Here is a 15,234-nt window from a genome sequence, read left to right on the forward strand (position 1 = left end):
TGTTCTGTTTCTAGGGGTTCAGTTTTTCTAGATTCCACATATAAATATGATTATACAGTATTTATTAAAATCTTTTTCTGTCTGACTTATCTCACTTGCCATAAAACCATCCAGGTCCATCCATGTTGTTACAGATAGCAGCATTTCCTTCTTTTATGACTAATATTCCACTGTGTAGATCTATCCATTCATCTGTCAGTGGACACTTGAATTTTTTCCACATCTTACCTATTGTGAATGATGCTACAGTGAACATGAAGGTACACTTACCTCTTCTAGATAGTGGTTTTCATTTCCTTCAGATAAATACCCACAAGTGGAATTGCTTGATCATGTGGTAATTCTATTTATACTATTTATCATTTTTTTTTAGGAACCTCCATACTATTTTCCACAGTGGCAGCACCAGTTTATATTCCTATTTTAAGATGTTTCCCTGTTTGCTTTTCTGATCCTATTTACAAAATTCTCTTACAGAGTCTGAATTTGATCATTTTTTTTACCATAATCAAAAGCTAAAAACAACAGCCTGGTCAAAAAGGAAATCGGAAAAACAACTGTAGAGGAAGATCAAGCCTTGATCTAAGAGTATCTGTCTCCTCAGCTGAAAAGCAAGGGTTTAAGACTGGGTGGTTTCTTGTAGCCCCTTATATCCCAGGTTTCAGTGATTATTGTCCATTCCCCCACCTCCTCAGTCAGGTCAGGGTGCATCCCCCACTCCATTGTAACACTCCAGGCCTTTCTACCATATCTTTGCCTTTCTCTCAAAACTCTGTCATCATTCTGCCAACACAACCTCATTATCTGTGTCAGGACCTATTGTCATGTAACTCAAATTTCAGGGTAGGATGACAAGCTGCTGTGGCAGTCAAATATGCCCCAGGGGCCAAAGGAATACTGAGAGGCTAAATGGTTCAGCCACCTTAGAGCCAGTGAAGTCAGCGTCTGCCTCCCCAAAGAGCAGTCTCAACAGTAACATTGCTAACGATCCATGGCTAAAAGAACTAGGAAACTAACATGTATTAGGGGCTATCACTTGTGCTTCCCACAAGGTCATTCCATTCATCCTCTGGCTGAGATAGGTATTATCAGCCCCTGATAGGTATTATCAGATTTGGAAAAGTACAGGGAGACCTGGTAAATTTTTAATAACTCCATGGGCAGGAGGGAGCCCCAATTTGCCAGTTTCCCTGGTTTAAAGATGCCTACCACAGCCAACATGACCCAAGATGACATCAGAGTTGGGAAGAGATTCAAACACCTGGCTCTCTGACAGGGCTGAGAAGACTCCAGCACTCACCATAACTGTGTACAGAGAGGTCAAGCAACTAATCAAGGTCACCAGCTAAAATGTGGAAAGTGAGGATGTGAACCCAGACCTCTGACTTGAGTACAGCTCTTGATATTCCCACGTGAACGGCAAGTCCTTGTGAGCAGAGAGCCCTAGACTGTCTTTATACGTAATAATATACCCCTGAGGTGATTTTTCCCAGAACATATTAGGTCAGACCTACAAAACTCCATAGACATTTTTTCCTCCCAATTATATCACATCAGATTTCCAACAACAAAATGAAGAAAATTTCTTTCTAAAATCTTAGACCTAACTGCTGACCTACTTGTTCAATATGACATTTGACTGCAAATGGGACAGAGGCGGAATTTAGGACGGGAAAGAATTGTGCCTTCTTCCAAATAGCGCAAACACCCAACAGTGACCGGAGACAACCCTACCCACTCCCACTCCCACCCCTATACAGGGTTGGCCCAGCTCCTGCCATTGCATATAAATGATTGATGCCAATTCCACAGGGAGAGGTGACCCTTCCTCAGGAACTGAGCGCCACTTTCAGAGGCTGAGTGAAATGTTTTTATTCTAACCTTTGCCTCCCTTTACAGATGGTTCTTTAAAACCAGTAGACATCAGGAGAACAGATGGGCAGTCAAACACTCTGCAAGAAGCTGTTGAATAATCAACTGTTTATAACCCAGCTGAGTCCACTCTAGGATGTTGTTGTTGTTATTTAGTCACCAAGTCATCTCTGACTTTGCAACTCCATGGACTGTAGCCCACCAGGCTCCTCTGTTCATGGGATTTCACAGGCAAAAATACTGGAGGGGATTGTCATTTCCTTCTCCAGGGGATCTTCCTGATCCAAGGATCAAACCTGTGTCTCCTACATTGGCAGGCAGATTCTTTACCACTGAGTCACTGGGAAACAATACTCCAGGATAAGGGGCTGTAAATGCAAGTACGTTCAGGGGCAGACAATGTGCATGGTCACAGCCATACATGTGAAACCACAGGGCTTCATGAAGCTCACCCATGCACATATCTTTAAAATACGTGAATATGTGTCCCATGTATCTGAGAACATGATGCAGCCACTGGGCCGAGAGTTTTCAAGCCTTGCTAGGGTTCAGTCAATAATAATTCAACCAATGTAGTTAAATTACACACACACACAATTTTTACATATTTCAGTTAGAATTGTTAAGCTACAAGTGACAGAAAACCCAAAATAATAGTGACTCATAAACAAGCAAGAAGTTTTTTCTCTTCCACCTAAAACTCTCAAAGCAAGCCCAGACCAAAAAGGCATTATGTATGTACATGTCAGAGACCCACATCCTTTTAACCTTTTCCTCTGCCATCTCATGGTGTGACTTTGGTGTCATCTCTTTGGTGGCTGCTTTAGCTTCAGGCATTATGTCATACAGCTTCAATTAGCTACAAGGGAGATTGAAATATTTGGTCTTTATTCAAAGTAACCATGAACTCAATTCAAAATCAGCATTCTGGGACTTCCCTAATGGTCCAGTGGCCAAGAGTTTGCATTGCCAATACAGGGAGCCAGGGCATGATCCCTGGTCAGGAAACTAGATCCCACCTGCCACAACTAAGAGTTCACATGTGCAACTAACAAGGCCTCGTGTACCATAACTAAGACCCAGTGCAACCAAATAAAGAAAGAAATGTTTTTAAAATAGGGTTGTAAAACTAACTTTGCTAGTTGGGGGGATGGAAACCCAGTTGATTAATAAATATAAAGAATACTGGAGGGAGAGAAGGCATAGATAATAATCAGTGGACACAGACAACGAGTTTGGTTTGGGTGATCTAATATCTCAATCACTCCTGGTACGATGTAATTCTATGAAGTACATGCGGATCTTTGCAATGGTGCATCGTCAAAACTCCCCTTTGGAAATTCTTAGCAAAGCCTCATTCACCTTATTTGGGATATCCTGACTGGATGAATCTTCATTGTTTTCATGGGAATTCAGCTTTTGGAAATATCTAAAACTAAATAAGGTGAGTTATGAGATTTTGATAAAATATTTTTGTGAATGCTCTAGTAAATAAAAGTAATTCTATTGATTGTTTTCTGTGCATATCATAGTCCTTCTAAAAGCAATTCCACAACAAGAAATACAAATGTTTTCAACTATGAAAGCATCATTTACAAAAGGACACCACCTACCAAGTAACCTCACTCAAGACAAACTCTTGCCAGATTTTTTTTTTTAATTACACTCAGGAGTTGGTGATCCAAACATCCTCTTAAATAAAACAGGCAGGTATTTTTCATTTTCTCCATACTCCTAAAAAAAGAAATGATCTCAGAGTTCTAATCTTGGGTTCTTCCTCAGGCTTAATTTATGAAATTAATCCTAATTCCCCCAAGCAATAAAACAGAAACAGCAAATGCCTCCCATCGAAAGGAATGTGGTGAACAAGAATTGGTCATCAACTTCCTAGAATTTAGTGTATCTCCCCTAGTTTACATAAGTACTTGACATAATTAATAATCACCAGTAAAATGGTTTTGTTATTAATATATTACTCAGGATTGATCATCAGATACATAGGGCTTCCCAGATAGTGCAGTGGTAAGGAATCTGCCTGCCAAATGCAAGAGACACAGGTTCAATCCCTGGGTCAGGAAGAGCCCCGAGAGTAGGAAATGGCATAGTATTCTTGTCTGGAAGATTCTATCCTGTCTCAAGGCCGGCTGCCCCATTCTGACTACAGAAAAATCTGAGCAGCCAGCTAGTTCCCCTCTTGTTCGCCCTCCCTCAATTTTGTTTTCATGTAAAAGACAAATAAATGACTTGACTCCCCCCCTCCCCCCCCAAAAAAGAAGAGGCTGGTGGGCCACAGTCCGTGGGGTCACAAAGAGTATTATCTATATTCCTTTTGGCAATAATAGAAAGGCAGCACTGTTAAAATCTGCTTTTCAAACAAATACCTAATGTTCCCACTTTCTGAAATCACTGTGCTGTACAGCTTCTTTTTTCTCAATCCTCAGCACCTACCCTTAGCTCGTGATTTGTAATGTAATGACCTATACATTACTGGGCACAGTGAAGTCATCAGAGGGGAGCAGTCTCATCTTTTCACTCCAGATCCTTCCTCACCACGTTCTTCTTCCCTCCTGTCCTGGTGAGAACAGTGCTCAGTCTCGAGCCTTTGAGTATTGTCCCCTTGTGACCTGCGAAGGACTTGATTTCTAAAGTTTGCTCTTCTCTCTTTCACATCATTCACCTCTCCCTATTTCATGGTGCACTCTCACCCAGCCTGCAAACATGTTCTGATCTGTGGGGATTTAAAACATAGCTGCAAATTCTCTGACTGTCCTTCCACCAAAGGGCAGGAACTATGTCCCAACCCTTAATCTGGTTGGGCTTCTGGCTAGATTGATCAACAGAGTACAGCCAAAGTGATAGTCTTTGACTCCTAAACATTAGTCATAAAAGTCCAGGTAGCTTCTATCTTGTCATGGGACACTCCCTCTTGGAGCTCTGAGGCCATCATACTAGAGAGGCCACAAGCAGGCACTCCAGATGACAGGCAAGTGAAGCCCATATCCACCAGATGCCAGACCTGTGAGTGAAGCCATCTTGAACCCTCAAAACCAACCTCTTCAACAGCTGAATACTAACAATGACTCCAGTTAATACAAACTGGAGCAAAAGAATCATCCAGCCAATCTCTGACCAAATTCCTGGCCCACAGTAATCATGGAATAGAATATAAGGGTTATTGCTTAAAGCCACTATTTATAGGGTACTTGCTAGGCAGCCATTGAAAACTACAACAATATTTCCAACTTTAAAAAGTTTTGAATTCCACCTTACCCCATTTTTCTGCTCCTTCTCACAGCAAAATTTCTTCCAAGCATTAAGAAGGCTAAAACCTTCTTTCTTGTACCTTAATTTTTTCCTCTCTGGCTTCTGCCCCTTGCTCCCCACCTCAAACTCTGCTCTCACCCAGGTCATGTCCTCCCTTTATTTGGTCTCTCCAAGCCTGATGAGTCATGCCCTCCTCACCAAAACTCTGATAATACAAAACTTTCTTGAGTTTTCTTCCCCTCCCTTGCTGATCCTTCTCAGCCAGCTAGGTTGCCTCCACCTTCACGTGCTGGTAACTGAGTCCCCTCCTTTCCTCTCTGCACACATTCCCTGGGAAGCCTCGACCAGGCTACTGGCTTTAAGCACCATCTCTATGTGGTGACACCTCCAGAGTGTAGCTCTCCCGTTCTGCCCTCCCCTCAGAATTCCATAGTCAGATGTCTGCTTATCTCCTTAACAGCTCTGGAAGTCCAGCAGATACCTCAAACAGTATGGCCCAAACAGAGCCTGTGATTTTCCTACCCTGAATCTGTTGTTCTCTGAGTCTTCTCTTTCCCAGTAAATGGCATCTCAATCCATTCAGTCCTCAAGCCAAAAGCCTGCATGGGTGCTAAGTCGCTTCAGTCGTGTCTGACTCTGTGTGACCCTATGGACTGTAGCCCTCCAGGCTCCTCTGTCCAGGGGATTCTCTAGGCAAAAATACTGGAGTGGGTTGCCATGCCCTTCTCCAGGGGATCTTCCCAACCCAGGGATAGAACCCACGTCTCTTACATCTCCTACATTTGCAGACAGGTCCTTTACCACTAGCACCACCTGCGGGTCATCCTTAATACCTTCTTTTCTCTCCCTCATGTATCAGTTTCCTACAGGTACTATAACAAATTGCCACAACCTCAGTGATTTAAGAAGGCAATAGCAACCCGATCCAGTACTCTTGCCTGGAGAATCCCATGGATGGAGGAGCCTGGAAGGCTGTAGTCCATGGGGTCGCTGAGGGTTGGACACGACTGAAGTGACTTAGCAGCACTGATTTGAAACAACACATGTAATATTCAGCTATAAAAAGGAATGAATTTTTTTTTAAAAGGAATGAAATTTTGATATATGTTACAACATGATGGACCTTGAAGACGTTATGCTTTAGTGAAATAAGCCAGAATAGAAGGACAAATATTGTATGATTCCACTTACTGAAAGTATCTAGAATAGACAAATACAGAGACAAAAAGTAGAATAGAGGTTACCAGGAGTAGGGGAGAGGGGGGGAATGAGGAGTTATTATTTAATGGGTTCAGAGTTTTTATTGAGATGATGAAGGTTTTTAAGCCAAAGATAGTGGTGATGTTATACAACACTGTGAATGTATTTAATGCTACTGGTTTGTAAACTTAATGAATAGTTAAATTGATAAATTTTAAATTATGTAAAATTTGCCACAATAAAAAAAATAACATACATGTATTCTCTCAGAATTCTTGAGGTGAGAATACTGAAGTCAGATTCACTGAGCCAAAATCAAAGTGTCAGCTGGACCATGCTCCTCCAGAGCAATTAGAAGAGGATCCATTCCCTTGCCTTTTCCAGCCTCTAAAGCTGCATTCCTCAAGCCAGCAGTGGAGCATCCTTCTTCAGTCTCCACTTTGCCTTCTTCTTCACAGCAAAATCTCTCTCTGCCTCCATCTTCTGAATAGATAAATAAAAACACCTGTGATTACATTCAGTGCCCATCCACATAACCCAGAATAATCTCATCTTCAAGATTCATTACCTTAACCACACTTGCAAAGTTCCTTTTGCTATGTAAAGTAACATCTATAGGTTCCAGGGATTAAGACTGGATATCTTTGAGGGCAATTATTCAGCCTACCATTCCTCATTTTCAATCCACTAACAAATTCTGTGGATTCTACTTCATACATATCAAATATCTACCCTTGCCTCCACTTTTATTATCAACATTCTCAAGCCAGTATCATCACCCTACTAATGTAACTCCTTAGCTTTGTTCCAGGAAGGGGGACCCCTTCTAGGGCTCAAGACTAGACTTTTATCCAAGGAGACATACATGCTGACAAAGCTAGAGACTTTATTGGAAAGGGGAGCCCAGGCGGAAAGCAGCAGAGTAATGGAACCCAAGAGAACTGCTCTGCCACCTGGCTCAGTCTCAGGTTTTATGGTGATGGGGTTAGTTTCCAGGTTGTCTCTGACCAGTCGTCTTACTTGGCCCATAGTCTGACTCGGGGTCCTTCCTAGTAGTGTGCACATCTCTCAGCAAAGATGGATTCTGGCAACAAGGATTCTGGGAGATTGGTCATCTTCTCCCTCCTTTTGGCCCCTCCTGAATTCTACTGGTTAGTCTTCCAGTGGCAGCACCAAGCTCCTTATTGGGACCTCCTGTTCTGAGACAATTCAAGCAAGCAGTTATCATTGTAACCCTAACCCTGGCCATAGACAGCATTTTGGTCAAGAGTTCCCTAGCAACTTTGCCCTTGCCTACAACAAAGCAAAGACAGTGACCTTTCAACACACCAAGCAGGCCATGTGCAATTTATTTGCAACATACTGTCCCTGCCTTCCTATCCCTCCCCTACATTCCTACACACACAAAGATCTACTTTCTGTGACTCAGACCCAGCAGGCCCTTTCCTGAAGGCTTTTCCCTGGAACATTATTCCTGTGGCTCTTGGCATGACAGCTCCCTCTCATCCTTGGGTCTCAGTTCAAATGAAGCAACCCCTCTTGATGTCCATCTCCACTCCCCTCCATGATTCCTTTACATTGTAAAGGAATGTAACAGTTACTAGCCTGTTTATTTCCTTTACAGCTCTTACTGCAATCTGTAATTACCTTATCTATGAATTTGCATGTCTTCTATACTCCCCAATAGGATGAAAGTTTCCAAAAGAAGAGACTATATTTGTTCCAGCATTTTGAATAGTGGTTAGTGTAGAGCAGAAGCTCAGTGTGTTGAATGAATTAATGAACAAATACAATTGACATTGTAATCAAGGTCTGTATCAACCAAAATAGATAAAAACATGCTTCAGTAGTAACTAGCAACCTAAAACTACAAAGTTTATTTCTCACACTATATATGTCCAACCTCAAGAGATCTCTGGTCTTCCTAGGGGCCAGGCTAATGGAGCAGCCACCTCCCAAACAGTATCAACTGCAAGAGAGGAAGAGAGAACTCCTTCAAAGTTCTCACTATAGCAGTTAACGACAGAGGATGAGATGGTTGGATGGTATCACCAGCTCAACGGACATGGGTTTGGGTGGACTCCAGGAGTTGGTGATGGACAGGGAGGCCTGGCATGCTGCGGTTCGTGGGGTCGCCAAGAGTTGGCCACAACTAAGAGACTGAACTGAATTGATAACAGTTAAATGCATTGCCTAGAAGTGACACACATTGCTTCCTGTTACAACCCACTGACTGGAACAAAACACGGAAACATGGTCCCACTCAACCACAAAGGGCCAGGAGTAAAATCTTACCAAGTGGCCAGAGGGAGAGAATCTGAAATATGTGGCTAATAACATTAAGGGCTACCACAGTGCCTTTTACAAAATGGGCCAAGAAACCTTCCAATCTCTCTCCCTACAAGCCTCCTCCCTGGCTCTTGCAATCCTCCTGCCACACTAGGTTGCCCCCCTCAAAACACCAAGCCTCGTCAAAACTCCATCTCTTTGTACATACTGGGCCCTCTGCCTGGGATGTTCTTCAGAGTCCACTGCTATAGCCCATCATATGACTATACCATGATTTATGTATCTATTCTCCAATTTTGTGTGTGTATATCATAACAAACTGTGGAAAATTCATCAAGAGATGGAAATACCAGACCACCTTACCTGCCTCCTGAGAAGTCTGTATGCAGGTCAAGAAGCAACAGTTAGAACTGAACATGGAACAACAGACTGGTTCCAAATCAAGAAAGGAGTACATCAAGGCTGCATATTGTCACCCTGCTTATTTAACTGTTATGCAGAGTACAATCATGCAAAATATCAGGCTGGATGAAGCACAAGCTGGAATCAAGATTGCCGGGAGAAATATCAATAACCTCAGATATGCAGATGACACCATCCTTATGGCAGAAAGCGAAGAAGAACTGAAGAGCCTCTTGATGAAAGTGAGAGAGAGAGTGAAAAAGTTGGCTTAAAACTCAACATTCAGAAAACTAAGATCATGGGATCCGGTCCTATCACTTCATGGCAAATAGAAGGGGAAACAATGGAAACAGTGGTAGACTTTATTTTGGGGGGTTCCAAAATCACTGCAGATGGTGACTTCAGCCATGAAATTAAAAGAAGCTTGCTCCTTGGAAGAAAAGCTATGATCAACCTAAACAGCATATTAAAAAACAGAGATGTTACTTTGCCAACAAAGGTCTGTCTAGTCAAAACTATGGTTTACCCAGTAGTTCTGTATGGATGTGAGAGTTGGACTATAAAGAAAGCTGAGCGCTAAAGAATTGATGCTTTTGAACTGTGGTGTTGGAGAAGACTCTTGAGAGTCCCTTGGACTGCAAGGACATCCAACCAGTCCATCCTAGAGGAAATGAGTCCTGAATATTCATTGGAAGCACTGATGCTGAGGCTGAAACTCCAATACTTTGGCCACCTGATGTGAAGAACTGACTCATTGGAAAAGACTCTGTTGCTGGGAAAGAATGAAGGTGGGAGGAGAAGGGGACAACAGAGGATGAGATGGTTGGATGGCACCACCAATTCAATGGACATGAGTTTGAGCAAGCTCCGGGAGTTGGTAATGGACAGGGAAGGCTGGTGTGCGGCAGTCACAAACAGCTGGACCTGACTGAGCAACTGAAATGAACTGAACATTCTTATTTGTATCATTTGGTCTATTTTCAGTTCAGGGCTTTTGAATAAAGCTGTTATATATATTCTTTTGGTGGATATATACACTCATTTCTCTTTAATATTAACCCAAGATTAACTGCTGAGTCACCAGTAGATGTACACTTGATATTCACAGATCGATAGTGCCAGTTTTCCAAAATAGCTGTACCACTTTACACTCTCATCTGCAGGGTTCTAGCTGCTCCACATCTTCCCCACAACTTGGTACCATCAATCTTTTTCGTTTTGGCCATCCTGGTGGGTGCCTACTAGTATCTCATTGTAGCTTAAATTTGCGTTTCCACGGTGACTAATGACATCGAGCACACACTCATATACTTATTGGATGACATGCATTACTTCAGTCCACAAAATGGTACTGAACATCCACATTGCATGTGTATGTGGCTATAGCAATGGGAATAAATAACACTCAGGCTCCATGAAATCCTATATCATTGCCTTGTTTGTGCAACTTGAACATTGTTGCTTCAGAAAGAATTTTATTCAACATATTAAAAATCTAAATAAATATACAGGCAAACCCTGACAGTCCTTCTATGGAAAATCCTAAATTAGGAAATATAACTGATCAGAAACAGAAGGAGATGCAGTTAATAAACCCTTATTCATTCAGGAAATATTTCTTAAGCATACATGTGTGCAGGTACTGCCAGACCCTGAAAACAGCAAGGAACAGGCTGGACACCTCCAGAGCTAGCAGAACTTTCAGTTCAGCCCTTTGTGACGGGATGGTGCACTCACACTATGCAGGACTGTATTCTGTCCTCTGCCCTTTCTAGTCTGGGAACTGCGTGAGGACAGAGTCCCATGTCCTGTTCATCTCTGAGTCACCATTTTATATCCTGAGCACCTCAGGCAAATGCTGCCATCTTCTGAGGACTGTTTTTGTTGTAGTTCAGTCACTAAGTCGTGTCTGACTCTTTGCGACCCCATGGACTGCAGTGCACCAGGCTTCCCTGTCCTTCCCTATCTCAAACATGTGTTGAATTGCAAAGCCTGAACCAATTAATTTACTTAAAAATATGAGACAGGATCTTCCCTGGTGACCCTGGTAAAGAATCCTCCTGCCAATGCAAGGGACATGGGTTTGATCCCTGATCCCAGAAGATCCCACATGCCACAGAGCAACTAATCCTGTGTACACAACTATCGAGCACGTGCTCTAGAGCCTGGGAGCCACCACTGAGCCCATATGCCCTAGAACTTGTGCTCTGCAACAAGAGAAACCACTGCAATAAGAAGCCTGTGCACTGTAATGAAGAGTAGCCCCTGCGACTAGAGGAAGCCTGTGCAGCAACAAAGACCCAGCACAACCAAAAGTAAATAAATAAATAAAATTCAGCATTGGGAGTAGAAAGAAAATATATGAGACAAGTAGAAGCTTAAGGATGCAGACCTTGTACCCAATCAAAGATTAGCACTGTTATGATGCAAACCCAGTATCCTGTCCCACTTTAAAGAACTTCTTATTTGTGTACTGCCTCTGAAAAGTGAAAAAAGTGAAAATGTTAGTCACTCAGTCATGTCCAACTCTTTGCAATCTCATGGACTGTAGCCTGTCAGGCTCTTCTATCCATGGAATTCTCCAGGCAAGAATACTGGAGTGGGTAACCATTCCCTTCTCCAGGGGATCTTCCTGACCCAGGGATCGAACCAAGGTCTCCCGTATTGCAGGCAGATTCTTTACCACCTGAATTACCAGGGAAGCTCATGCCTCTGAGATGTGGTAAATTCCAGAATGTGTTTTATAAAAACAGCCTAGGGACTTCCCTGGTGGTCCAGTGGTTAAGAATTCACCTTGCAATGCAGAGGACACAGGTTCAATCCCTGATGGGGAACCTAACATCATACATGCCTTGGAGCAACCAAGCCCACACACCACAACTAGAGTCTATGCGCTGCAATGAACATCCCATGTGCTGCAACAAAGACCCTAGTGCAGACAAATAAATTAACTTAAAAAACAAACAGCCTATTTACTACCTTATCCCACTTACTACAGCCGCATACAAAATAAAGTGGCAGATTAGAGTCTCACTTTTTAATTTTTTCTCTTCCACTACAAATTTTAACAGGATCTCAAGTGGTAAATTTTTTTCTCATTCTAAGCATCCTACAAATCCTTACGTTAAAATTTCACTGTCACTGACTGATGTGTCAATAGAAAAATAAACACGAGTCTCAACCCATTACTATTTCATTCTGTCAAGTTCAGATCGGCTGCATGAGCGGAGCCCCCACCTCTGTTCTGCATACCATTCCGTGAGAGCTGCTGCCTGGAGACTTGACAACCTGGTACCATCTCCTCCCACAATCACCCTCCCATTCCTCCAGCTTATCTCTGATGTCAGAGAAGAATGAGCCTCAAACTTGTACATTCCAACTCCAGCCCTTGGGGGAAGAACCCTCGGCACAGACATTTGGCATCTGGAGGCAGGATGGGGCAGCTGGCTGCCCAGTCACCCATCACATAAGCCAGGCCCCCACACTCCACCCAGGCTGGCAGAACCATTCACAGAGCTAGACAGGGTCCCTTTGGAAAGCACCAAATCTGAGTCTCTGGGGCAGCCCCATATAGTCTCGGGGTATTTATCTCTGGGGTACTGGGAATGGTATCAGGACCACAGGGGTCAGCACCCCTAGAAACTCCGCCAGTCACCTGACGAGAGTGTTCCATCAGTCACGCCTATGGAGAAAGGCCCACCATGCTAATGCCAGGGCAGATGAGACCTGGCTGGCTATGCAAACAAGCCCAGAGCCCAAAACAGAACAGTGAGAATTAGGTCAACCCTTCCTTCTCACTGGACTATTGGGACTCAACTATGTGACCCCAGACAAGCCAGTGTTCCTCAAAGGGGCTCAGTTCTCTCCCTCTAAAACGGACAGAGATGGGTGGAACCAGACAAGTCACATCTAAGGCCAAAGATCCATGACTCTGATTTCAATCTAAAACCAGAAAAAACGTGTAGCCAGGTGTGTAATTACTAATGTACTGTTTTTCTTCTGAAGGCTCTGGGTTTACTAACATCTAACCTTGTGATCTTCTTCCAAGAGAACTTTCCCCCAAATATCCCTAGTTGTACTGGGGAAAGGATTGGAAACTTCTTTGGGACTCAGTTCTCTCCTTCCATTCCCAACTCCACCACCTCCACCTGTACCCACCATGCCCACTTCAACCTTCACCTGAGCTCTTCTCAAGGCTGGGATGCTGGCAGACCAGGGATGTAAATCTCAGGCACTTGCATTTTTAAAAATATTATTTATTTGGCTGTGCTGGGTCTTAGTTGCAGCATGTGGGATCTTTTATTTACTGAACTCTTAATTTCAGTGTTTGAGATACAATCCCACGACCAGGGATTGAACCCTGGGCCCCTGCATTGTGAGTGCAGAGTCTTAGCCACTAGACCACTAGGGAAGTCCCAAGCACTTGCATTTAACATTCGCTGTTTAGAGTCCTGCCCTATCCACTCCTGGGCCCCTTGGAGGGAATTCTAACTCATTTCTCATCCTGTGTGCCAGCCTATACCCTGGGCACCTGGGCTCAAAAGAAGAATGATGTGTCCCATACTCAGGGAGTTGACTCTTAAATTAGGGAGGCACCACATCAGTCCATGGGACAGCAGTTAACCCCAGGCCCACCTGGGAGAGAACACCAAGTGAAAGCCTGCCTGGGCAAAACCTTGAAGGTGCTAGGCAGATGCTGTCAATGCCCCCCCATCCCCATAGCCCTCCTTAGAATTCTCAGGACAAAGCAGACGTGCTGAGCAGTTAGAGCCATAGGAAGAACCCTTGAGCCAACAAGCAGCAGAGGCTGAGGGGGTAAACACCCCACCTCCTCGCCACGGGATGAAATAATCCCAAGGCAGCTGGACACAGGCTCCCAGGAGGGCTGAGTGAACTGCTTGTAGTTAACACAGCTGTAGTACCTGCCCTTCCGGGTCTCACTTCCTTACTCCCTCTCCATGCCTCTCAGGATGGTCTCTGGAGTAAACTACCTGCATGCAAGTCCTTACCTAAAGGCCAACTTCTGAGGGAAGCCACGGAGGTCTGGAAGAGTGAGCTGGATTGGAGAGTAAGGTGCTCCTAAGGAGGGCACCCAGACAGAAAGCCCACTTGGGAACACCCCCTGGGCAGGGGCGGGGGGTTGCAGCCTGACACACTTGTTGGCTCCAGGACTTTGTCATTGGACTTTAGCACCCTTGTCCAAAGAGGGCAAACACTTGAGTCATCTTTTCCAGAGGTGGTGCTGAGGGAGGAGAAGGAGCAGGAAAAGATGACCAGGGTCTTCCTGAGAGGTGCCCAGTGACCCTGCCCAGCCATCTGCCTCAGTCCTGAGACCACAAGGGCCCAGAAAGTCAGCTCTGTTTCTTTGGAGAATGATCTGCTCAACTATGAAAGGAAATACCCCATCTGTCCTGGCTTCTAGAGTGATTTGGATCCAAGTATTTGGAAGAGTTTCTCTTGTGCTTACAAAGGATATTACAGTGTGAAATCCTGAAGCGTGTGGAAGGCAATATAAAGCAGTGGGTAAGCCAGACAGAAACTAATAGTGTGCTCCAAAGCCTAGAAAGCCTCTGAGAGCCTCAGTTTCCTTACCTGTAGCATGGGAAAAATCTTACCCAGTGAGGATCCAAAAAGATAACGCATACGGCATTGGGCTCTGAGTATAGTAAGTGCTCAATTTTAAAAGGCAGAGGGAGGGTCCAGGATGCTGGTAACAAGCAGAGTGCACCCACTGAGGCAAGGCCAACATACAACCTGGGTGAGACCCCTGAACAAATGCTGCCATGAAGGATCTGCCTCCAGACTCCCTGGCTTAAAGGCCCAACTGGACAGCCCACCAAGAGCATCTCTGCTTGAGTTGCTGCTGCTGCTGCTAAGTCACTTCAGTTGTGTCCAACTCTTAGCGATCCCATGGACTACAGCCTACCAGGCTCCTCCATCCATGGGATTTTCCAGGCAAGAGTACTGGAGAGGGTTGCCATTGCCTTCTCTGGTCTGCTTGGGTTGGGTATGACCAAAGCAACAGAGCAGTCAGAGGGCCGAGCTCAGACATTGGGCCCACCTCACTGGCCAGGCCCTTGCTGCCACTGGCGGGCCCCAGCAAGAGCAGGAATGAGAAGGTGGCTCAGAGGGCCTGGGGCTCCGGCAAGTGTCAGACAATGACCTCAGGGGGCTCCTTGAACAGGGCCTGTCCAGGCCTCTTGCCCC

Source organism: Bos indicus x Bos taurus, chromosome 13 (assembly GCF_003369695.1).
Source record: "Bos indicus x Bos taurus breed Angus x Brahman F1 hybrid chromosome 13, Bos_hybrid_MaternalHap_v2.0, whole genome shotgun sequence".
Taxonomy (NCBI): domain Eukaryota; kingdom Metazoa; phylum Chordata; class Mammalia; order Artiodactyla; family Bovidae; genus Bos; species Bos indicus x Bos taurus.